General features: G+C 40.7%; 1 protein-coding gene across 6 annotated transcripts in view; it reads left to right on the forward strand.

The window, feature by feature from the left end:
- The window catches only part of TENM2 (teneurin transmembrane protein 2), an 823338-nt gene that overhangs the window by 145622 nt on the left and 651794 nt on the right, over positions 1-25922 (forward strand). Inside the window, exon 1 of one of the 6 annotated variants that reach the window (XM_035338972.1) lies at positions 162-336. The exons of the other annotated variants lie outside the window; for them this stretch is intronic. The gene's annotated coding sequence lies outside the window, so the exon portion shown is untranslated. Of the gene's footprint in view, positions 1-161; positions 337-25922 lie in introns of those variants that run through there. 6 annotated transcript variants of the gene reach the window in all.

A 25922-nucleotide genomic window follows, 5' to 3' on the forward strand; every position in this document is an offset into this window, starting at 1 on the left:
CCGCGGCGCGTGCGGCCGGCGGGGCTGCGGGCACAGCGCGGCCGGCGGCGGCTGAGGGGAGCTGAGGGGGGCGGCGGGCGGACGGGCTGACGGGGGGCGCGCTCCCGCCCTCCGCCGCGGCTCCTCCGCGCTGAGCCGGGGGGCGGCGGCTGGGGCTGGGGCTGCTGCCGCTGCGCCGCTCCTCGGGGGAGGGACGGGACGGGAGGGGAGGGAAGGAGGGAAGGGAAGGCAGAGCAGGCGGGGGGTGTCCCTCGGCAGTGAAGGAATCCGCCGCACCGGCGCGAAGTTCTCTCCCAGCGACGCTGCGAGGCTCTCGGGCTGCTCCTCCTGCCGCCGGTAATGCTCCGTTCCCCGCTTCTCGCTCGCTCTCCCCCGCTCCCTCCCCGCGGCGCTGCCCGGGGGCACCCGGGGCTGCTGCTGCCGCTGCTCCCGGCTCTTTCCTCGCCCTCCTGGGCCGCCGCCGAGCGCTCACCCCGCTCCGCGGTGCTCCCGGCAGCCGGCTCGCCACCTCCTGGCGCTGTCGTCCCCCCCCCCCCCCCCCACCCGCGCCGTTATTTCCCCCCCTTCACCCGTGCTCGGAGCACGCACGGCTCTGCCTCAGCCCCCAGCGCTGCTCTAGCCGCCGTGCATTTGTATTCCGAAAGGGATTTTTTTTTAAAAAAAAAAAAAAAAAGGAAAAGAAAAAAAAAAAAACAACCAACAAAACCCACCCAAACCGCAGCTTTGCATCAGTGCCGCGGGCTGGCAGCGAAGGACGGCGGCAGGCAGCCGCCTGCCGAGGGGCCGAGCCCGGCACCGACCCCGCACCCCGGGGAGATCCCAGCGAGGCACCTGCGTGGCTGCCAGCGGAGCTCCGCTGCTCGCCGCGGCTCCCTCCCTGTCCCCGTCCCTCCCCGCAACACTTGTTAGGATGGCCCCGTGTAAACGCGCCTCTGTCCGCCGCGGGCGGCTTCGCCTTGCCGCGGTGCTGCCCGCGCCGCGCTGAGCGAGCCGTCCTGCTCGGGGCGCTGAGCCGGGCATTGTCTGCCTGCCTGCAGCCCGGGCGTGTGTGTCTGGGGTGAGATGTTTGCTTTGTCCTTGTGGAGATGGACCAAACCTCGCTGACGCGGAGCACGCAGGTATAGTAGCGGAACTGAAGTGCGGGAGCGTGGAATTTAAGGATTTGTGGTGATCGCAGGTTTAGTTGTGTAGGAGAAATAGCGTGTGAGATCCAGGAAATTCAAAACGCGTGCGTTTTCAAGAAGTGAAGCCTAGAAGTAGCAGTAATGCAGCAATCTGAGGAAATAAGGCTTGCCTGAACCAGTACGGAATACCAGCTGTCAATAAGCATGTGTAGTTATCTAACAGCCTCCTAGAGCACTTCATGGCATGCTGTCTGGCATCTCGTGCGGCTCCGAAGCACGGTCCTTGCATGTTATGGGCAGAGTTGGCGAAGAAGTGGTAGCACCTGTTAATGAGGTTACTGCATGCAAGCGTAATAGTTCACCTTGGTTGTGTGGTCTGAAAGTTTCCCTTCAAACTTAAGAAGAATGCAGGCAGAGGTGATTCTCTCATCAAGATGTTTGTATTAGAATTCAGTTTATCCCGATGTGACAGGAGGGTGAATCTCTGCTGTGTCTCATGATGGCAGGTGTTTTGCAAGGGGCTTATGTAAAGGGCCATGGAAAGTGGATTTTTACAGGGGGCTGGCGGTCTGAAGGTAGACGGTATTTCTTGCATTGGCAAGGTTTAAAATGTGTGCAAACAATGCACTTGGGCATTATTTTCCTGTGTATTGGCAAATCACTAACCAGGTTAAAGATGAATTTAGCTTGGCCCTTATGTTGATCTTTCTGGTCTCTGAGTAATAAATGAGAAGTATTCATATCTTGCGTGGATTTACATGGTCATGTATGCAGGAAGCTGGCTGGGAGTTCTGGGCTTTAAATCAGTTTGAGAGAAAAACTTTTTTAGCTGTGGCTTCTTACTGTCCTGGCAACGGAACTCACGGCAGTATTTTTTTCAAATGTTATCACATGTTCAGCATATTATTCAAATAATAATAAAAGAAGTTTTGATCTGGATCATCTGTTTGAATTTTTATTCTGCTTATTTTAAAACATTTCTTACTTAATACTGCTCATATGAAAGCCATAATCTTTAAATTCTCTGGGTGCTTATTTCTAATGTGGCTAATGAAAGTAAAATTATCATGCTTCTGTGTCACTAAGATTTCAACTGTTTATGTAGCTTGGGAAAAATTAACACATGAACATCACTAGTGATGTTTTTCCTTTATTTAAGTTGAACTGTATTTTCAATATTTTGCACTAAAAGTCAAAGAGCTGCTTGAGAAAACGGGAGGTACTTGCTCTTGTTAGGTCACACAGATTAATAGCAGTAGGAACATTGATTTGAGGGGGCTTTTAGTCAAGTTTCTGTGCCTTTTTAAAGAACATTTTTATTTCTGGGAAAAACAGCAACATATATCATCTTGTGATATGTTATGGTCATGGTTCTGGCATAGTCCCGTCGAATACTGTCATTTTGGTTTCTGCAGTAAAGAATATTTCTTGTGCAGAATATTACTGTTAGAGTAAGTAATGGTGTAAGATGGATCAATGATCTTGTGCCTAAAATTACTTAGAACGGCATAGAAAAGGGAAAATATTCATTCAGTTCAATCAAGGTCAATGTCTAGACTTTCTTGCCTGAGAGGTCAAACTAAACTGAAGGTCATATTAAATGGAGACAAAGCTCAAGCCACCGTTAGACCACTCAAGTCAATATACCGATGTTTGAAAAGCTGTTTTGTGTTTGTTTGCCGTTTACTGTGAATTTAATCCATCAATCCTTAATGTTTTTGGCACAAGGCACACATAGGAGCAGCACCACTAAAGTCCGTGCTTAAAGATAAGACCAAACATTTATTGGAATGGTAGTTTCAATAAAAGAAAATTATTATATAAATAGGTACTTCTAAAAAGTCTGGTTTTTGCTTTTTCTTTTTTAACCCATAGCGTGCATAGAAGTAAATACATCTTTAGAATATAAATTAAATCAATTTCTACTAAACTGATCAGAGATGTTTTAGTCCTGACTTGTGTTTTCAGCAGGTCAGTATGTAATGAAAATGGCATTTTTTTTTTCCCCCAGGTTTTTAAACAGTATTTTACTTACAATTTCACAAGGTCTTTATTTTGAAGAATGATTTCACGTTGTGCTTTTAGTGCTACAATAGCAAAGGTAATTTTGATGATACTAAACATATGGAGGACTGGTCCATACGTTATGACCCGTGGTGTCACATCCAGAGACTTCTCACCAACTGGTAGCGAGTGACTCATCTCGCTCATTTCTTACCGCACAGAACAGCCCGTGTACTCTGTGCTTGTACTTTATGTAGGAGGTAGGGTATGAAATGACTCTGCCTTCGTCTGACTGCTCCAGCCACAGAACGGACCAAATTTGTGTCCTGGTAGTTCCCGTAGCCTTAAAGAACCCCGTGTTCTGATCCTTATTCAGAGTCACAGGTTTCATTTAGCTGAGCTGCTACAGCAAGGTATTCTAAAGTAAAATGTTTTCTGCTATAAAGTCTCACCTAATCCACATACGGATTTAAAAGATGCACTGGGGCATCCTCTGTTAGCTGAATTTTGCTTCACAATTATTGGTCTGCACTGGGATCTCATAATGCTGTTCAACTTCCAAATGCATTGTTTTAAATCCACCTAGCTGACTAACTCCGTATTATCAAATGGACTTTACGGATAAGCAGGAAGCATATTAAGCTTAGATATTACTAATTTTTTATTATCATCTTTTAAAATAGGTTCTTTTTGGTTGAATTGATTGACATTCAGTGCCAAATAGTAATAAATTGTCTCCTTTGATGTTTACTGAGGAGCATTAATAACCTAGTAGTCTTCCATATAGGGATGTAATTATAAGCTTTGAGCAACAAGCCGCGCAACATTGGATTTTAAATTTAGGGTTAGCTGAGCAGGTTGCGAGTAGATATGGGATGCACCCACTGCTTTACGCCAGTGGCAGTATTAAGACATGTTCTGGGGTAATAGTTTAGAAAAAAACTGATCTTAAGTCACATGTCTTTAAGTCAGAAGCAGGCTTTGTAGAATGTGTATTTTGTTGTCTTATTACCAGAAAGCAAAGTTGCAATGAGGCAGGGGATTTTGGCTTTGGGGTGAATTCTTCAGTTTGTGTTGTGTTTGTGTCTTTGTCTTCTCATTTTAATCTATGAATGCCGGCCAGGTGGTATGGGGAAATTAAGAACAAGGTATCACCCTTTTTGTTTCTGGGTAATATTCTTCATTACAGTTTTGTTCTTCAGGGACTTCTTTGGTATATAAATGCGTACAGTTAGCCAAAACAGAAACTGTAACACTTTAGATTTACAAATGTATATTAAAATTGTCTAGAATGCAACAGCAGTTGCTCTTGGAGGATTTTTGTGTGAGCTTCAGGTATATTGTAGCTCCCTTTCAGTGCTTTCAACTCATCTGAAGTCTCCAGATTTATCTGTTGTTTTTCAGACCACACAGGCAAGGAAAGCATGAGGGATCATTTGCAGGCATATGCAAGCCTATCAGAATAGTTAACGAACATATCTGTGAAAGACTTCTTAAAAGTAAGGAAACACCACCTGTATGTAAAATCCTTGTGGATGGTCCACAAGGACCATCGTCAGTAGGTGAGAGGCAGCGGCTGAAAGCCAGTGCTGTACCTGCGGCTGACCACCTGGGTATTGCAGCTGCACACGTGAGGAGTGGTGCCCGGGCTTCTGCTGGTGTGCTTCTTCTTGGGGGAAGCGGTAGGCATGCAAGGGATAAGTACAGAACCGTCCTCTCCTGCTTATCTGTGCTCATGCGAGGCTTCTGTGGGTCCAGGGACATCAGCTAGTGTTTGTTTTTTGAATCAGAGCCTGTGAGACCCAGAGAAGCTTCTAGTGCAGGTATGAGGTGAGGCCTGCCAGGATGTAGCACAGCACCTGGAGACCACAAGCTGTGCTGGACATCGCAGCGCATGGGTAGCAGGGCAAACAGCTACCCATAGCATGTGTGTGCTTCTATGGTTAAGAATCTCTATTTACTTATTGGGAAAAATGCTTAGGAAGGTCATTTTTCCTAAACTGAAGAAGTTAAAGAGTGTTGGTGCTGTTTGAATTGTGTTTTTGAACGGTCTATACTGTACTACATGTAAACTATATCATGGAAATTTGAAGTTTAAAAAGGCATGCATAAATGCATGGAAACTACAGGAATTCTGTTCTGAAGTCATCGTTCCGTAGTAGGATAGGGTTTATGTGTAAACACACGTAAAAATAGTAAAACATAACATATTATATTAAATACAAGTAACAGATTTTTCCAAATCGTTTTGCAAGTATAGATTGTCTAGTGGCTTTTCTAATCTCTCTTTAAAATACAGCTATCTACTCGGAAATAAGAGTTATCACAATCGTGTGCTTCAACATTGTATAACATGCTAAAAAGGTAGTAAATACCTTTTTCAAGCAAAAAAATATCAGGTATTTAGAAAGGCAGAATACTTAATGATGAAATATAATAGTGACACTAGAGAAAAGATTCTTTATCTTGAAAATAAAGCTCGCTCTACTTGCTGCATGTACCTTGCCAATGTACTAGGAAATGCTATATTGGAATCAGAATCTGGGGGAAAAATTAGGCATTGGCTTTGCAGCAATTGAAATAAAGTAGCATTCGTAAATATTAAATGCATTATGGTAAATAAACTGTGTACTTTCTAGAAAGGAATATTAAGCATTTCATGCTTGCTACGTTAAATTAATTTTTGAACCAAATTATAACAAGTGCTATGCAGTTTAATGTAAGTATACTGAACATAAAAAAAATCCAAACCAAATTTCATTAAAGGTGTCCATCAGTGCATGCTGTTTGCTTAGTCCTGCTGTCATCTGTAGATACCTCCCTTGGTGAGCACCATTACTGAATAATTAGGCTTTTAGAGAAAATAATTTCTCATGTTAGTTCATATTTACACAGAGTGCAGGTTTAAGTGTATGTGTATGCAGGTTCTTGGTGCATCTTTTTTTTTTTTTTTTTTTTTTTTTTTTTGCTTAGGGCCATCCAGAAAATCATTGCCCGTCTGGAGTTGGCAAGGGTATGGTCAGTAATGCAGAATTTTCTCTTCGGGGGTGTTTTCTTTTCTAGGTATTTTTGTAACTTTTTTTCCACATAGTTTTGACATAAAAAATGTTTTTTATAATTGCCAGTATTTTTCACGATGGAGAGATGGTACACTAGTGTTGCATGAAAACCTGAAAAAAATGTAAGTCCATACAGGGATGGGGAAATCGTTTTCTCTTCCACTTCAATATAGCTGACTGGGCACCAAAATCAAAGGCATTGTTACTGAATCACAAAGGGAAAATAATGGTTTGGGCAGATTGCTCCCAGTCATGGGGAAATTTCTAATATAAACCATGATTTGTCTAAATATTTTAGTGTGTTGAAACATGATAGTTGTAAGTATTCCTGTAAGTAAACACACTGGTACCATAAAAATGGGATCTCTAACTTTAATAATCCCAGAACAGTTTGATTTGTCTGGGTTTTTGTATTACACATGTACAGCTACCTAAAATACAAATTAGTTAGCATTCACGTGACACGTGAAGGTCTGCCAGCAGTTAGGATACAGATGATGTGTGTGGCGCATGGGTTTGATCAGTTACTTCTGTTAGGGTAGCATGGCCTAAATATCGGCTAAGGAACACTGGAAAGCTGTTCAGGGAAGTTGGAAACAAAGCACTAGAGACCAGATTTTTGAAGAAAGTTGACTGTGTAGAGATGAGTGGGTACACATAAGATGCTCAAAATTTCCTGTAGGCCTTCTGCCTTTATGATTGGTTCTTAATGTCCCTCTGGACTTGATCGTGCATCTGTGTCTGTTGAAAATCCTTGGGAAAAAGAAACCTGAATCTAGGAATTTTAGGTAAGGCACCTGACATAAATGGTGTATATTTACTCTTTCCAAACAATATGTATGAGAAGTAAACAGTAAGGTAGATTATTAGTAATCTAAAAAGCATCAAAGTAACTAGGATTTTTGTATAAGATAGGTCACAATAGGAACTAAAGATTTTTTTGCTGGGAGTGAGCTGGCTTTAGTGGTCTCCCAGCACAGACTAACATAAGTCTTCTTCCTTTCCCTCCAGCTCCTTGTTGTGGGCACAGAGCAGCCTGAGAGTCTCCAGTGCAGTGCTGAGTTTGGAGGTCACAACTCGGTTAACCGCTACCCAAGTACATAATACTCCAGCGCAAATCTTAGCTGACACCAGTGGCCCCTGCTGCAGAATATAGAATAAGCTGTATGGTTGCCTTTCTTTCAGCTTTTCTACTTGCTAAGGGATGCAGACTGAAATCCACAACGTTGTCATCTCTTTCTTTCTGTGGAACGTACTTGGGGCTCAGAAATGATGTCAGTGAAACTGCACAGAGCATATCTTAGCAGAAAACTGTGTAAACATTCAGGACCATGCAAACGTTCAGGACCATGTGATTCACTGTGCATCAGAATTCGCTCAAGTACTTTTTTAGGGAATCAAAGTCACAATTATTTCAGTATTCCTTCTAAAATAGGCCCACCGGAAGGTAGAAATCTCTTCATGGTACTTTGTTTCATCTTGGATGGGCAAAGGAGAGAAATAGTCTCTTTCAGATCATGACATTGATAACCAGCATGCTTTCTGTTTGTAACTGAGCTTACTGTCATGAAAAAAAGCTGCGGTAGTGAATTCATGGTAGATGACTGTCAGCATTCTCTTCCTCCTGTTTCTGGGATCACTTTGGAGAAAGGTGCCACCTCCTGCAGCAGGAGCCTGGCTACACAACAGCCATCTCTCCCCCTTTGGGGCATGAAGAGGAGGGAGGAGGAGACAAGTGCAGAAAAAAGTGACCTGAATATCGCCTCAGCTGCTGTGGGATGTGTATTTTCTCTTTCAGACTGGTATTTGGGGCCCTTGGCTCCATTTCTGTTCTAAAGGTGAGCCCCTGGGGGTGACAGAGGGGCTGGCAGCTCCTCCTGATACTGTGTTCCATGTTGCACCACCAGTGAGGATTATCAGCTAATGAGTTGAATTAGAGAGCCCTTCCCTTTCACTTTCACAAGCAGCTGTCACTGCTGGAGAGAAGTGGTGAGAGGTGAGAAGAACCCGTGGATTGCCTGTGGAGTATTTATTCTTCAGCTGAAGCTGTAATTACCTAACTGTAACTCTTCTTCCATCTTTCCAGCAGTCCTAGGGGCCTCCATAGGTTCCTCTAGTTCAGCTGGCATTCTCTGTCAGCTACCTCCAGGCTTATATTGCCTTTCTTTTTCCTGCATTGTTCCTTTAAAGGAGCAGTAATCACTTCCCCCTGTGTTTCTCAAAAGGTCTGAAATACAAGCCATTAATAGATCGCTCTTTTACAGAGTAGCTTAAGCATTTCCTCATGCTCTTTCTCTACCTATCACTTCCATTGGCTGGGTAAGTACTGGGGTGTTTATACACTGCCAGTTCTGGAGATCTTGATGTTAGCTTATGTTATGAGGTGAAAAGTTATAAATGTACCCCAGTTGGCTTAAGACCAGCTTCTAGATGGCCCTTCCTCTTTGCACAAGGGGTAGTGAGAACTGTAGGGAGAACATCCTCATCGCCTCAGCAGTCTTCTTGGGGGAGGTCAGAACTCAGATGCTGTTGATACTTCCAACGTGGATGGTGATTCCCTTTTTCCCTCTGGTGCCATTCAAAGGAGACAACGACAATACTTATTAATTCCTTCTTTTCTATGGAGGAGAAGTGATATGAGGTGTGGGGTTTAGAACTCCTTGAAAGCTGTCATGGTTGCTGCTGTATAATGCCTTTGTTTGCCAAAGGTTTTCCATCAAGCCCTAGATACCTGACTGCTTCTGAATATTGAAGATCACCTGACCCCTAGGAGAAAGTGATGTAAATCCTGTGCGTACTTAGACTGGATTAGCCCCAGTAAAGCTGAAACCTGGTCAGTATTTTAAAAAATCTTGAGTCAGTTTCCAAGAAAACAAATAACTTATCCCTAGGAATTGTAGAGCGGGATTTTCTTCAAATTTGCAAAGATAGGAAGGCAGTAAAGCCTGGAATAGCTAGGTCTGAATTTCATGATCTGATCCCATAAACAGTCATTACTGTCCGGTTGGTCTTCAGATGCCTGTGTGTGAGGAAGGATCACCTGCTTAAGGCAAGCTCTGCTAGAACATGATTTCCCACTGTCATCCATTTGCAGTTTAAATTAATTGATGCCTTTTAAAGAAGGAAACTTAAAAGATGATTAGATGTCACTTTAATTTTGCTAATGAAGTGCTGTTTAGTACTTAGGTTCTGCTGTGCTAGTATTATGGCCCACTATCATTTATAGCTAACAAGTTTGCTTTTCCAAATAAGCAGCAACAAACACGTATATATAAGCTGGAATTTGTGGCAGCTGAAGTTAATGGATGTCTCAATGATTACAGTGACCAAACCTTGCTTATGCAAGCTACTTTTTTTCTGGCAGCACACATTGCACGAGCAATGATGGAGGTTAAAGCAGTAATACTTACTACTTGGATTAAGATTGCTGTATACCGCCATACCAGGCGGTGCAAATTAAAGGAAAACCATGGACTCTTGTGGTAGTAGAAGAGCAGCTGTGTGTTACTCTATGACTTGTCTTGCTTGGAAAAAAAAAAAAAATCCAACTTGCAAGTATGGCAGGCTGGAAGAAGTATGGCCACTGTGCTTTGTTTTCTGGGCCCAGTAAGTGTAGTGTAGATCAAGATTTTTTCCTTGCTGTGGTCTTCTCACCTCACTTGCCTGCTGTAAGCTTACTGATGGTACAGCCGCATTGCAAGCTCCTTGAGCCAAGGGTGATGTGACTTAGTTCACTCAGACCATGAGCATTTTGATTTATAAATCCCTGGATTTATTAAGAACAGGTTCATCCATGTTAGAAGTCATGGTAAGCAACACTGTATTGTTTAAAATAATGCTTTCTGTGTTGGCTGATTAATTTATCAAGTTTATGCTGTGACCCTGAAAGGAATCTCCTTGGCTGGATGGTACTCTTGTTTCTCCTCTCCACCTTTCTTCCCTGCCCCACTCTCCTCAGACATGACGTTGATGGGAAGTTTTGCAGGTCTAGTTTAATGTTTGTTGTCGACTAATTATCTTGTTGTCAGAAGTTGTATGAATACTTGCTGCCATTTCTTCCATTGTGTATGGAATCTTGTTTGAGCCTATTACTGGTAGATTATAGGTAAAAGCACAATGTTATAAATGAATGTTTATTTCCACTTCGATTACTGTGGAAGTCCGTAGAGCTATTATTCATCTTCTCTACTTAGCAGTTATTTAACATACCTGTTTGCTCACACAGTAAAACTGTAATAGCTTTATGTAACATAGAAAGCACACTTTTTTTTTTTTTTTTTCTTTTTAAAGAAGGAAAGCAAAGATGCAGAATTAGTTAATGCACTGAAAAATGGGTTTATTCTCCACTTAGAAAAAGGGCTGTTATGGTCCTGTAGATTAGGATCCAGGTCTGTTGCCTCTTAGCAGTGGACAAAAATCTGCTGGTTAGTCTTCACCCACTCAGTTTAACAACTGTGCTTTCCTTCCTGATCTGCTGTTGTATATTTGTTTGTGAATCGAATTTACTCCCTGAAATGTATCAATTTTGTGGAAGGATGCTTGTCTTTAGGTTTGCTAATTGTGCACCTTATGCTGTTTTTTTTTTTTTTTTTTTTTTTTTAATGAAAATGTTTCAATTAGAAAGTGTTTTGGAAGGTGATAGAAGTTGGATGAGGTTCTAGTAGTGTAGGAGGGGAAAAAATTAATCCAATTTTTAATTTCAGATAAACAGCTTTATTATAGAAGCTATCTTTTCCCTTTGTGATTACTCTGACCATGGTCAGGAGTCTTCTAAAATAACTAAAATAGCTATATTATGTTAGAACTATGTGGAAGCTAGGTGACCTGCCTACCGATTCCTTTTAGCACATGATGGGACCATATTCTTCTTTCAATTACTCAGGCTCAGGTTCAGTAGAATAATGAGCGCCCAGTTCCGCAATTCTCTTTAAAATCCTGCACGACTAAAAACCTCTGAGAAGCGGTAAGTGGGGTAGATGCACGTCAGGGTGACCAGTGGTGTAATGCGGAAGCACGTCTGCTTCTAGTTGGGTAGGAGCACTAAAATCTGGATGGCATGCTCAATGTCTTCTTGGTTTCTACTTCCTCACCACCTCTAAAGTTCTGTGTTGGCTAAAGCTGAAGCTTTGGAATACCAGGAGCTGCTCTTATGCCTGAAACAAACCTGGCAAGGACTATTTCAGTGTTCTCATATGACTCAATCCCTTAATCATGTTTCAAGAAAACAGGACACAGAATGCAGTGTCTCCATGGGAAGCTTATCATTGGGAAATCTGAATATGCTGTATCTTGGAGGTTTTTTGTTGTTGTTGTTTTTCAATTTATTGATGGAATTCTCTATGTCTGTTGTATATATGTTATTCAAGAACTTGCAAGATGAATTTGCACAGTTTTATTAGCAGAGAATAGCTTCTTTGTTAGTGGAGACAGACTTGTGGTTTTGTTTTGTGTGTTTGATTGTTTGTTCCTTTTTTTCACCCTCCACATTTTGTGTGCGTGTGTTACAGTTAAAGCTTGCTTCCAGGACAATGTTGTCTTCTCTTTATAGTGCCATGCCATACAGAGGCAAAGTCATGGTAACTGCATGCAAAATGTAGCCATATACAAATTAACTGAGCTCCCCAGTTGCTAGCTAGCTCTTCAACAAGCTTTAAATTCTAATTGTATTAGGTTTGAGTTTTTTTTTTTTTTTTTTTTTTTTTTTTTTTTTTTTTTCAAAAGGGCTTTTCCTCCTCAGAACTTCTCATCGCCAGGCAGGAATTCCAGCCCAGAAAGATTGGTTGTTCTTTTCAACAGTTGCCACAGCTTCATATGCACCTTGCACAACCCCGCTCTCATTTAGGACTTCCTTGGGGCTTGGATCAGTTTCATCAAGTGAGACTGAGGTTAGAAATTAGAGGGAAAAAACAAACAAACAAACAACAACAACAAACACTGTTTCAAATGATAACAGTAGTCAAGGACTGAAATATTGTATCTGAGGAGGCTGTGAAATCCTCACCATGACTGTTGTTACAGAACAGACTAGACAAGCATCTGCCTTCACTGATAGAGTTGCCATTGATACTGACTTGCAGTTAGGGGACAAACTAGTGAATTTCTTTATGGGCATTTCTCCTGGCTGGGTTGTCCTACAAAGTACTGGGCTAGCACTTACTAATGGAAATAGATGCATCTGAACGTAGTTCTATCACAACCCCTCTCCCCCCCCCCCTTTTTTTTAAAAAAAAAAAAATCTGACTACATATCATAGAAATTTAACGTATTTTTGAAGTTACTTGCCTGTTATTTTGAGTTAGGACAACTGAAAACTTGGGTGAGACTGGTAAAACCAGACCTTTTTTAGCAGTTCAAGTGCTATTTGGGGTGGAGTTTGTGTATATAGATATGTTGTTGTGCATGCATGCACATTTAGGGTTTTGGAACTTGCATACAATAAACATTGTGATTACAAGGTGGGGCTATTGTGTTTTTTGTTCAACTGTTTTTCCCTGTTAAGGATATTAACTGTTTTCCCCTTTATGGAAGGAGGCTAAGATCATAAGACAGCTTTTTCGCTGAGCTGTTCTCTGAGTGCTATAGCAACCTTCTAGCTCTGCAGTTGAAATTTTGCACTAATAACTATTTGCATATTCCAGGCAATTGATCTGGCATTGTGTATCCTAGGTATAGCAGTATTACCTGAATAGGTAATGAGACCACATCAAATACCTTGTAAAGAAAATGAAAGCATTCTTTTTTGGTAAATGATCCTGATGTGAAATAAAAGTACAGAGAAGTAGATCATGCTTTAGATCATAAAGAAATCATGTGAGTAGGAGCAAAGTCTTCATGATAGTCTCTAAAATGTATATGAAATGGAGTAAGATAAAAAATTTAAGCTGTAATAGCCTTGTGAGGGAATGCCCTGCCTCTCCCTTGTTTCCCTGTACTGCATCAGTACCGAGATTTTTACATGTGGAAACAGGTGCCCTCTGCAGCCACCTGGAGCTCCGAGTTGCATCGAGGTATCCCCCAATGCCCTAGGTACTATTCAGGCTTTCCCTGGAAAACAAAAGGGCTCAGAAAAAATAACTGATCATCCAGGCTGGCATAACCTTCCTGTCTGCTTTTATAATATAATTTGCAGTGGAATTAGTGGGTAAAATATTCAATATTTCTCTTTTAATGCTCTCCTTTGAAATTAATGGTAATGATGATTCTCCAGTTTGGGGAACATGGTTGTGGCTTCCTAGTGACTAATAGCTTTAGTCAGTAATGTAATAGATTTTGCAACATGATAACGAAAAAAATTCTAATGAAGGTCAGATAGCAAATGGCTGCTGAATCGTTAGCTTTAAAATCTGTCAAATGTGGCAGTATTTATTCAGGTTTTGTTAAACAGGCTCTCTCACCACCAGTGGTAGAGCTATGATCGTTAGGCATATCTTAGTAAATTTGTTGGAAGAACAGACCTAGTCTGTTAGGCTCCTTCAGAAGAGAATTGTTGCTGTTTAACTTGATGTATAATGTCAAAGCCCAGTTCAGTTTTCAGACACTGTAGGTGAGATGGTGTTCTTGAGCCTGACAGGTAAAGCAGGACTGTGTGAAGTCTCATTTTGCTGTTTAACTTGTACTTGGTGGTTCAATAGCCATCATAGACAACGCAATGGCATGTTGCAGAGGGAACTCATTACTCTAGACCTAATCTATATTTTCAACTTTGTCTTTACCGTAGATGACTAAATCAAGAACTTAGTGATGCAAAAATACCTAACTTTTGTGTAAAAGTTTGATTTTGTAAGTTTGGAGTTGGCTTGTTTTGCAGTAGCATTAGCTGTTGGAGCATTGGATGTTCTCTGAGGTGCAGCTTTGGCGTTGATCTGTGGTAGTGGATGGAGCTTATCTGCTACGGGGTTCACATGCCTTTACAAGGGCAATGGAAGGAATGTGTCTTGTCTTGGAACATCTTGTAACAAATTGCTAAATTGTGGCTAAAACCCAAATATGTTTACTTTTTGTAGATTATTTTTTCTCATTTGCATTTGTGAATCATTCACCTATGTGTCCTCAGCTAGTGATACTCCTGTAGTATACTTAAGTGAATTTCCATTAGCTACCTGCAAAGTACACTTTTTGTACAGCATACTGATTTGTATTATGACCTAGTTATGCTAGCAGCATTAATCTATTAAGCATTAGATAACTGATTATTTCCTTGAGTGGTAGAAAGTAAACACAGAATAAAAGTTTTTTTTTAAAAAAAAAAAAGTCTAAAATGATGGGTATTGAAAGAAAAAGTGAAGCTGCCTATTGCTGTGTGTCAGTAATTTAAAGTGAAGGTAAGACTATAAATGAATAGTTCAAGTTAAGGCTCAGCAGACAGTCTCACATGAAATCCTTGCTGCTCAGAATCTACTTTGGAGAATGCACAACACCATATAGGCTGTTACTTTGTTCCTGTCTTGAAATAACTTGGTTTACCTTTTGGAAGGATATACATGTATACATACTGTTTCCTTCAAAAATTAAGTATGGGGAGTTAAATATGTGATTTACTTGTTCCGTGAAGATCTAGGATAAAGTCTGAAACAAATTTTTGTTAACAGGAGGTATTTAACTTAGAGAATTATTATTGAATTAAGTAATTCATATTGTATCTGAACTTTTTCAGACCATTTTAGGATCTATGTTTGTAAATTGGAAAGAAATGCGGGTAGTTTTTTTTATTATTATTTATTTTTGACATTCTAATCCTCATGAGATATTAAGAAGCTTCTATGACTGATCTGAAAAATTCTTTTCCATTCAGCATACTGGAGAAGGGGATTATGTATTATTTCCATAATAATAATCATTAAAAAAAAAATGCAGTACAAAGTACAGTAAAATGCATGATTTTACTACAAATGCGTATTATTTAATATTTCATTTTTTAAAAAAGTAAAGCAGGTTAGAACTGCTGTGAAGAAAATCTGTAAACCTCGTTAGGCTGCATTTAACTGTTGTAACAGAACTAGGCAAATACATACATGATAGGGACTGCAGGTCTTAAATTTACTATTTCAGAGAAAAGAATGACTCTTAAAGCTTTATTACTTTCTCATTTTCTATTAAAAAAATGCCTTATTAATTTTCTTCTCTGTTATACTCTCACAGTATGCATTTTTTGGGCAAAACCTATTCTAAGAGATTTCTCATATACCTTCAATGTAGTGATTATTTTTGGCAATGACTGTTAAATCCTTGGGTATGTTGTGGGTAATACCGAAGTTATCTAGCATCTTGTTTGGAAAGGAATAGCTGTTGTGTTAATAGCTCTGTGTCGTGCTCATGGAGCTTTCTGAGGTAAGATGTTAAAGAGGGAGTTAGTATATTGCCTAGCTGCTGCACAGAAGGTTATGAATTCATAGCTGATGCAAGGTGTGTTTAATTCCTGGGGCCAGGCAGAATGGCAGGAGTGCAGGTGAGAGTGCGGAGGTAATGGGACTGCTGGCTCTGAATGGTGGTCCTAATCTCTAGGATTTTCTTCACTGTGATGCAAAAGATTCCAGAGCTTTTGTCTGTTAAGACGTAGTTCATACTGCTTCCTAACAACCAAGGCATGTAGAAGCCCAACTGCATAGCACAATGTCCTTGTGTAGTACCTTCTGCTAGTGCAGCACGAGCCCCGCACTGGTGGTGCAGAACTGCTTTGTTTAGTTCTGTGCAACAGCACGATTCGTGTTACTTTGGTTTCTGCTACCTTACTAATACATGCCTGTCATAAGGCTGTCATGCTGCAGCTGGGGATCTAGCCCTCTAATGGATCCGTGATGTGAAGTATGAAGTGAATGGATTATGCTGAATCAGAAGTGTAGGAATTCTCAGCCTTGTTATCGGGCTGATCTGTTTTCTCCTCTCGCTTGATGGCAGTAGTTCTGTCCATCATAATTTTATTGGTAGGGTATCCTATATGAGAAATTAAGAGCAGGTTCCTAATACCTGGGAATAAATTTTTCATCTTGTAATCTGTGACAAGCTGACAGAACATGAGCAAATGCAATGGCCTTTCTGTTTCTGATATTTCTATCTGTCTGGACGTGGGTACCTTGTCTTTTGACAACAGTCAGTGCAGAGAGTACACACGATGGTTAGATATGCTCTTAACATATTACAGATCAGACATAGGAAGAATTCTGGATGAACGTGTTAAGCCAAAGCAAAACCAAAGTCTGTTGTCACAGACCTTTCCTGAACAGTTTATCAACTTTCAGACTTGATCTCAATCTACTGTCACTTTGAATTCTGGGCTTTTCCCAGGTCTGTGCTATGGTGAAGTGAGGTTTATTCTATTACTCTGACTGTCGTATTTTTGGGGAGTGGGCTTTTAATTTATTGCATGTTCTTATAATTGAAATACTAACGCCCAGTTAGCTGCAGTCTCATACCCTTCCACAACTGAACATGCAAGTTTCCAGTTAGCTATGGTTTCTCTCTCCCAAAGGATTTGGTATATGTAGCAAATACCGAACATGGACTTAGAACTCTAACTACACCTGCACTAACGTCTTTTGACAGGTCTGAAGAAAATTTGGTGTTTCTTTATCTTAGCCAGTTGCAGGTACCATCTAAACTCTGCATGGTAAGCACATAACGTGGTGCTTACCATGTGGTCTACCTTGACTTCAGCAAGGCTTTTGACACCGTTTCCCACAGTGTTCTCCTCAAGAAACTGGCTGCTCCTGGCTTGGACTGGCGCACGCTTCGTTGGGTTAGAAACTGGCTGGATAGCCGGGCCCAAAGAGTTGTGGTAAATGGAGTCAAATCCAGTTGGAGGCCGGTCACTAGTGGCGTTCCCCAGGGCTCGGTGCTGGGGCCGGTCCTCTTCAATATCTTCATTGATGATCTGGATGAGGGCATTGAGTGCACCCTCAGTAAGTTTGCAGATGACACCAAGTTAGGTACGTGTGTTGATCTGCTCAAGGGTAGGAAGGCTCTGCAGGAGGATCTGGAGAGGCTGGACCGATGGGCCGAGGTCAACTGCATGAAGTTCAACAAGGCCAAGTGCCGGGTCCTGCACCTGGGGCGCAATAACCCCAAGCAGAGCTACAGGCTGGGAGATGAGTGGTTGGAGAGCTGCCAGGCAGAGAAGGACCTCGGAGTGATGGTTGATAGTTGGCTGAATATGAGCCAGCAATGTGCTCAGGTGGCCAAGAAGGCCAACAGCATCCTGGCCTGTATAAGAAACAGTGTGACCAGCAGGGCTAGGGAGGTGATCGTCCCCCTGTACTCGGCTCTGGTGAGGCCGCACCTCGAGTACTGTGTTAAGTTTTGGGCCCCTCGCTACAAGAAGGACATCGAGGTGCTTGAGCGAGTCCAGAGAAGGGCGACGAAGCTGGTGAGGGGCCTGGAGAACAAGTCCTACGAGGAGCGGCTGAAGGAGCTGGGCTTATTCAGCCTGGAGAAGAGGAGGCTCAGGGGTGACCTTATCGCTCTCTACAGGTACCTCAAGGGAGGCTGTAGCGAGGTGGGGGTTGGTCTGTTCTCCCACGTGCCTGGTGACAGGATGAGGGGGAATGGGCTAAAGTTGCACCAGGGGAGTTTTAGGTTGGATCTTAGGAAGAACTTCTTTACCGAAAGGGTTGTTAGACATTGGAACGGGCTGCCCAGGGAAGTGGTGGAGTCACCATCCCTGGAGGTCTTTAAAAGACGTTTAGATGTAGAGCTTAGGGATATGGTTTAGTGGAGTACTTGTTAGTGTTAGATCAGAGGTTGTACTTGATGATCTTGAGGTCTCTTCCAACCTAGAAATTCTGTGATTCTGTGATAATTTTGGAGGAGCTTGGTCATAAAAGGTGGGTGGTTTAGGACCTTGGTTAAAGGTGTTAAAGTTGAGAAAGAAGTAGTTACAAGGAATATGAATGCAGTGTGTGATTCAAACAGCAAGTACTATGGATTTCTTTCATTCTTTCACAGTTCACAGAAAATATGTTCTCAAAGAGACTATCTCATAATGCTTAAAGAAAGCAATATTGGATTTTTTAAGTCAGCTTTGATTTCTACACCACTGAATAGAAATGAGCAGCCTTATGTGGAGTCCTCAGAATGCATAGCAAGAGATGTTCAAACATCTGGTGTTGCATCTAAATATATGGAAAACAGCAATGCTTTGACCCGAGGAAAATGGATTAAATCCATTATTAAATAAAACACTACAAGAAAATTGGACTTGCCTGTTTTTGTATGAACAGTAAAGGCTGGGTCTACTCGTGTTTTGTAAGTGCTCGGTTCTTTTCTGCTAAGTCATCACTCCTGCATTCTTTGCTAAGTGTTAGCTGTGTATTAGCCTGTGGGCTAAAAGGAAGTAAGGCTGCATCTGAACCAGTTCTTGTTAGTTTGCAACCCTTCCATAGCTAGAAATTGTGAATACCATGCTAAAGTGTTTTCTATTATAGTCTGTGCTTTATAGGCATCCATTAGAAGCCCTTCATTTGAGGTATGCTGCTTCTGGTTTTATCGATCAAGATCACTGTTAATTGGTGGATATTTTTGCTTATGTGACTCGAATTCACATAAGCCTTACTGTTTTCAAGTAACTTCAGTATGTACCATAAAATTTTATTCTATTTGACTATTCGGTGGCAACATTTCACTCCCTTCAACTTGTTAATGGTATGTAGAAACAAAGCAGGTGACAGCAGCACTCACCATTATATTCAGGGTTTCAGTCTTAGACATACGGAACTCCCCTCAGTCTTCTGCCCCTTAATTCTGTAGATGAGATAATGTGGTATAATGCAGGAAGAGCAATTCAACTTTAATTCAATTAGTTTACAACTTGGGTAAACTTGGGTAAAATTGCACAGCTTGACCAAAGCTTACATATTTGATGTGGTAAGCTGTTTTTTAAAATCTCACACAATGTTTCTTGACATGCAGATGTCAACAGAACATTTGGCAGGCAGAAAAATGCTTATGCTCTCATGGTATACAAGGAAACTTCACAGTTTAATTTTAACAAACTAAATGTAAAATGATTTGATCCACAAAACAGAAAACAAACAAGTATTCCGTTGACCAAGGAGGGCATATCTCAGTGCAGACTCATGCATAATTTTGGAGAAACATGAGAAAAAGTTTCTCTTGCAGATTTTCTTTCCAATATTTATGAAATAAATGATTGAGAAGCTAACATTTCAAGGTATAACCACACTCATCTTTGCTGTAGAAGATTTGAATGATTGCATCTCCATCTGGTCATTTGATGGAAACTTTTTGAAGCTTAAACAGTCGGTTTAGATTCTACAACAGATCACAGCTTTGAAAGATCTTCCCCAGCATTATTGTGTTATCTGATTGAGTTTGCATTTGCTAGAGATTACAGCTGTGATTATATAACCAAGAGATACAGGCGGATAAAGATGAAAATCCTTTGTATTATTTGGCTTTGATTTTTTTTTTTTTGTTTTCCCTGAGATTCAAGATGAATATAGAAACTGGAAAGAAACAGGTAGAATATAGGCATGGGAAGTAACAGACAGGAAATTGCAGTTGGAAAATTATACAAGTCAGGGTTATTGAGAAGTTGTGTGTTTATGTATACGTATACGTTTGTATATATACGTATGTGAAATGTGAAAAATCTTACAGTGCAGATGCACTTGCTGTTAGTGAGCTCACTAACAGCAGTAAGAATAATTCCGCTGCAAAACAAGTTATTTGTTAATTCTTAATTTTTATCTGAACTTTTTTTTAATTTTATTTGGATTAAGATGGTGGTGGTAAGTAGTTTTGTTGCAATAGAATTCAAACTTCATTAGCAAAATGCAAAGCCATCTTCTTTGCTATCTTACTGTGTATGAAAATAGTTTTACACACAGCAACATTAATTACAATTATCTGTAGCATTCTAATTCATTGACTGTATTTATTCAGAACTCTATTAGCGTTAAACAATTAATGGTAAGTTGAACTTTAAAGTGGATAAGAACGTCATTCTAAGCTGTAATAGCTTAGCGGATGAGCATATTGTCCTAAATTGGCTTAGCTACATCGTTAAATGGTTGCTGTATACACTGTGTGTAATTATATGATGACTGAATACTATTAAATGTATCACTTACTCTTTTAGGTACACATCACAAGATTTTAGCCAAAGTTTCAAAAAAATGTCTGTTATGAAAAACTGTTATTTCAAGCACCATTAGTGTTTTCTAGATGAATTTTAGATCAATGTACAAAAATACACAGGTCAGAGGATTTGACTTACCTGTTAAGCCAGATTTAGGTAAGTGTGTTTACTTTTTGGGGCATTACTTTTCACTTGTGCTAGTTGAAAAATTATTTTAGACTTTACTTAGTATCTTAATTCTCTTTCCATACACATTCACTTGTAGTGGATTTGCATTCATAACATATTTTTCCATTTTATGTGCTCTATATATTATAGTAGATAATGGAGAAGAGAAATTGCCAGACTGTTTAAAAATTCAAATAAATACTTGTTTTTTCTACGACTTACATTTGCATTCGTACTTTTCCTTTTTTTTTTTTTTTTCCCCCCCACACTGCTAAATGCAGTAAGGACATGACCCAATGATCAAGTAATCTGTTTTCTAAAACAAAAATATTCTAGCAGGCACACTTAGAACTATGTGTATGTGGGAAGGATATTTTGTCCTTACTTTTACATTAATGTATGTGGGAATAATATTTCCTTCTTACTTTTTCAGTACAGCCAGGTACACACATGCACACAGCCACAGATATCTACGTATCTCTCTGTATTTATAAATACGGGCTATTCCTTTCAAACCGTAGTAGGGCAGTGTATGTTGCAGGAACAGTCCAAGGCGGAAATTGTGTGACTGAAAACAGCTGTTGTGTCCTAGTTCCCCTGCTTGCTCCCTGGAGAAATAATATGTTGCTTATCTCCAGACAGTAGTTGATTATTTTCTCCTACGCGTTCCTTGGCTGTTAGCACGCTTGTGGAAGAGACGAGGCAGAATCACAGCACCACGTGTCTCTGCTTCTCGGAGAGAGGAAACAGTGTCCTTTGTAGTCTGTTCTTTCCCGTCAGAAAGCCAGCAGTGGCCTACACAGGAGAGTAACTAATTCATGCTCCTTGACCTTCTACATGTAAAACAAGCAATATTATTATCCTCATTTGCACTTCTTTATTATTTACTATAGTGATAACATCAGAGGTCCACAGTCAGGTTTGAAGTGCTGTTGTCTTGGGTTCTGCATGTGTGGAATCCAGCAGCAGTTACCAGGAGGATGAGGTTTTGATGCTGATGTGACAACACAGCGAGGAACTCGGGGGCTCTGGCATGATGCCTCAGGGCCGGACTGCTTCAGCCCTGCTCCCCGGCTGCGGAGCTCCTGTGCAGGCACGTTCAGCTGCTGGTTTTGTGGATTACACTGTGTGATTCGGTGAACCAGGAAGGTAGGAGGTGTTTTACCTCCTGCCTCACTTCATGGACTGCCGCAGCTTTGAGAGAGGATTATTTTGTGTTTAACCTGTTATCTTGAAGTCACCCCTAGCTCAGGTCAGACAAAGGACAAAATGCCGACTGAAGGTAGTCACAGCATCCAAACACAATAACACAAATATTTCTGCAAATGGTGTAAATGAGGAAAAAGCTTCTTAATCAGTTCTTAATGAACTAATTTCAGGCAGGTCTCCCTCACCTTCCTGCTGTCAGCTGACCTGCAGGCTTTCCTGACAGTCTGCCCTTTTGCATACCGTATGTCTTGAGATGCCTGTTACAGGGAGCAGCTTTGTGGTGAGATGTAGAATTTACTGGGAAGCTCTTGGTCTTAAAGGAGGGGGTATTTTCTTTATCTTGAGAAATCATTTATTTAATTTCCCAGAAAATAGTCCAGCTGTTCCTAAAAACTAGTTGTTTTTGTCACCTTCTCTAAGGTCACTCACTCTCTGTTAGACTGTGTTTTGTTCCCTGTCCTTACCTGGCTGTTGGTGACTCCTCCCCTCCCCTTTTGGTGATTCAGTGTTTGTTTCACAGCATTAACTCCTTTTTATTATTATTATTATTTTTTCCTGAGCTTAATATTCTGTGTCCATTCATCCTTTAACAAGCATATTTGATACAAATGTCAAAAGTGGGTGAGTGTAGGTGGCTCATTACTGGCTCCAGATTGAGACTGAGCACCATGGTAATCACCATTTTGTGGATACCAGGGGCTTAGAACAATTGACCTCCATCATCTTGCTTTCAGCAATGCAGAAACACAGGGTTTCACATGCGAGGCAGAAGTACAAACTAATGCGTCTGAATTAATTACCATTATAAAATGCTACCTTTTCAAATTTTATTTTCAATCTGACCCCCGCTGGACTTGGAGCAGCTAGTCAGAGCTCTCTATCTATGTGACTAATGATGTTGAATATCATCTTTGCCATTGTGGTTCAACTGGTTAGTATGAATCTGTTTGCCTGAACAGAGCCCCTAATTGTGAGTACAGTTAAGCTCCATTTTCAGCGGTTGATCAAGACTACCTTCAACAAGCAACCGATTTCTGTTGGGGTTTTATTAGTGGTTTTGCAGCATCTTGGTATCATTTATTTGATGTAGATCTTCTGTGGTCCTTGTAGGAATTCTTTTTCTTAAGCTCAGTTGGGCTGTGCTTTCATTTATTTATTTATTATTTTTATTTGTGTTGGTTAATATTTGTTTTTAATTGAGTTTGTTTTGCCACATCACAAGTAGTTTGTGGTCCAAAATCAGTTGTGTTGATCCACAGTCAGTCTGGGTTTTCTCTGTGGATTCTGTTTTAGAGGAAAAGCCAGGCTAGATGTGGCATCCTGACCCTGCACTCCTTTGTTGCATAAGAGGAAGAACTAAGCATGTGCACTCGGAGGGAACAGATGTGGACAGTTAATTCTGTTGCCCTGACCAAGTGATTAAGGGAATTAAACCTGGCCCATTCCATTATGCTGAGTGTCCTTACACCCACTCCTGTTTAGAGGCAAAATGCTGCTTAAAGTGAAGAGTTATTGAAAAGCAGAGCACAAAACAAACATTATCAATCACAGATGTGACATCTAACCTCTGTGCCTAAACAAATGCCTTCATGAATATGAGATTCCATTGCTGTGACCAATTGAATTAGACTATTTAAAAAAAAAAGAATATTATGAGACACCCATTTGAGTTGTGCTTTGTGATTAGATTTCATGAAAATTGCATCTATTAAAAAGGACTAGGGTGGTAAATGCACACAGAAAAAATACAGTCTGTTTTCTCCATAGTGCTGGGATATATTTTGTTACTGTTTTTAAAGAATATTGCTGTACACTTTTCTATCAGGCTTTGCCCTAGGGTGATGGTTTGGAATTTTTAATTTAACTTAGTCTGTCATGACAAATGTAGAGAACTAGACAGCTGGGAAATTGTAAAAGTAGGTTTAAAAGGGAGTTATCGAGTCCCTCCACTCCAGTGGATTTAGCAAACCAAATTCTACAGGAACACTATCGATTCAGCTTGCATAAGAAAGACCACAGCCTTATTTGTGAAATACAGCCATGCTAATTGTTACTAATTTTTTGTAATTAAAGGGCCATAATGTTCCAGAACTGCTTCCTGTAATATTAATAGAATTAAAGATGGGCTGCTGCCTTGAACTTGAAGCTTTACTATTATGTGGTAAATTCAAAAGAAAAGGTTAACAAATGCTTGACGGGTTTTTCAAGACTTGGAATGGTATTAGTTAAGCCGTAAATTCCAATAACTGCATAATATATGTGACAGTCTTACATATTGGGATACAAAAAATCGACATCCTTAACCAAAACGAGATGAAAGGGATGAAGAGGGTGAAAGTGGATGGCACTAAGTTCAGAAGCAGTACTTTTATGAAGAATTCCGCCTCTCCCATCAGAAAAGAGAGAGTGCAGTGGAGTTTCTACCCTACCACACCCTTGAACATAACTTGTACCGTCTGTAAAGACAAGAGTTCAAGTTTTATGGCAGCTTCAGGCAGGTGGGTGTTCAGGAAATGTGATGGTTCAAGAAAAACACAATGGCCTCTCCTACTTCAACTCCAAATCTGTAAGGATGCAAACCTATTGTTATGTCTTTACCCTCCACTTCAGAGCCTCCTGCCTGTAGGTGAGGGCAAGAAAGGATATATATCATATCCTCTGTTCCTTATACTCTGCTCCTCTGAAGGGGGAAGAAGGAAAAAAAATAAATAGCCCAAACCTATGACTTTTGGAAGCAGTAGCAGCAGCATAAAAAGTAAGTTTTACAAAATCCTGCATGTGTCAGAAGAAGAGATAAGAAACTACTCCTTGCCAGTTGTTTCATGCTAATACTCATCAATATCCCGAGCTATGGGAGGAGTGCAGGAACTTCCCACGGGTTGAGGGAAGTGATGTTGCAGTTGATAACTCCTAGAGCTGTTAACTGAGTGCTGTCTTTTAAACTCTATGGATACATTTTGCGTTTTACCGGGTTTTGCATTTTACCAAGGCTGATAGCTTAGACCACTGCTCACTAGGGAAGTATATTCAAGTGTATTTTTCAAGAGTTGATACATTAGACTGTTTAATTTTATGGTCCTGTGACTGAATGTAATTAATATTTTTAAATTAATTCCAGGCAACCTACTTAGCATCCTGTATTTGTAGGAATTAATGCCAATACCGATTTTGTTTTCTTGTTCACAGTTATTTTGCAAATATTTGCTTTTGTCACTGCTGTTGGTAAACAAAATGAAAGCCTTTTATTTCAATTGAAAACAAAATATGTTTGTTTTTTTCAAAATTAAAATACATCTGAGATTTTCGAATAGGAACTGTATTTCAGCATAAGGAAACTTAGGAAAATAAAACTTTTTTTTTTTTTTTTTTTTCCCTCTTTCCCCTTGCTTATGCTGCAGAGTTGGTAATACCAGCTATATTTTTCCAAGGCCTAGTGCTATGTTGGTTCTTTTTTACTGTGGCATTGCCTACAGCCTCAGTCTTCTGGCCATTTTGTAGACTTCTTATCATCGTGTTAAAGGGAACTTTTTTTTTTTTTTGTCCTTTTGAGCTTTTGAAGGTACAAAGTTTTTTGTGAATCTTTGAATCAAAACCATTTCTAAACAAAATTTTAACTTTAAAAATACTTATTTACTGTATTTAACATATTTGTTTCTAGCTGATATCAGGGCTCCACAGTTTTGATTCTGGCTGTCCTTTATTTCTGCAAGTTCTGCAGCAGCACAAATGTTCTCATGTGACCTTTCAGCCTACTGTTTGCAGAAAAACTAGTAGAGAAAGATTGGATTAAGTAGTGATGAATGGAAATGCAATGGTTTTTTTCTCCCTGTTCTTCTTAAATGGAAGATTTATAGTCCTTTTTTAGTTTGCTGTACTTATGGCTGGAACAAACTGAAGAACCCCTCAACTTTCTTCCTCTAGGCATGCGGCACTTGAAGGGCAAGCAGGCGATCAGGCCCAGTCAGCATGGGTTTATGGAAGGCAGGTCCTGCTTGACGAACCTGATCTCCTTCTATGACAAAGTGTCGCGCTGGGTGGACGAGGGAAAGGCTGTGGATGTGGTCTACCTTGACTTCAGCAAGGCTTTTGACACCGTCTCCCACAGCATTCTCCTCAAGAAACTGGCTGCTCTTGGCTTGGACTGGCGCACGCTTCGTTGGGTTAGAAACTGGCTGGATAGCCGGGCCCAAAGAGTTGTGGTAAATGGAGTCAAGTCCAGTTGGAGGCCAGTCACTAGTGGCGTCCCCCAGGGCTCGGTGCTGGGGC

This window comes from Oxyura jamaicensis, chromosome 13 (assembly GCF_011077185.1).
Source record: "Oxyura jamaicensis isolate SHBP4307 breed ruddy duck chromosome 13, BPBGC_Ojam_1.0, whole genome shotgun sequence".
NCBI lineage: Eukaryota > Metazoa > Chordata > Aves > Anseriformes > Anatidae > Oxyura > Oxyura jamaicensis.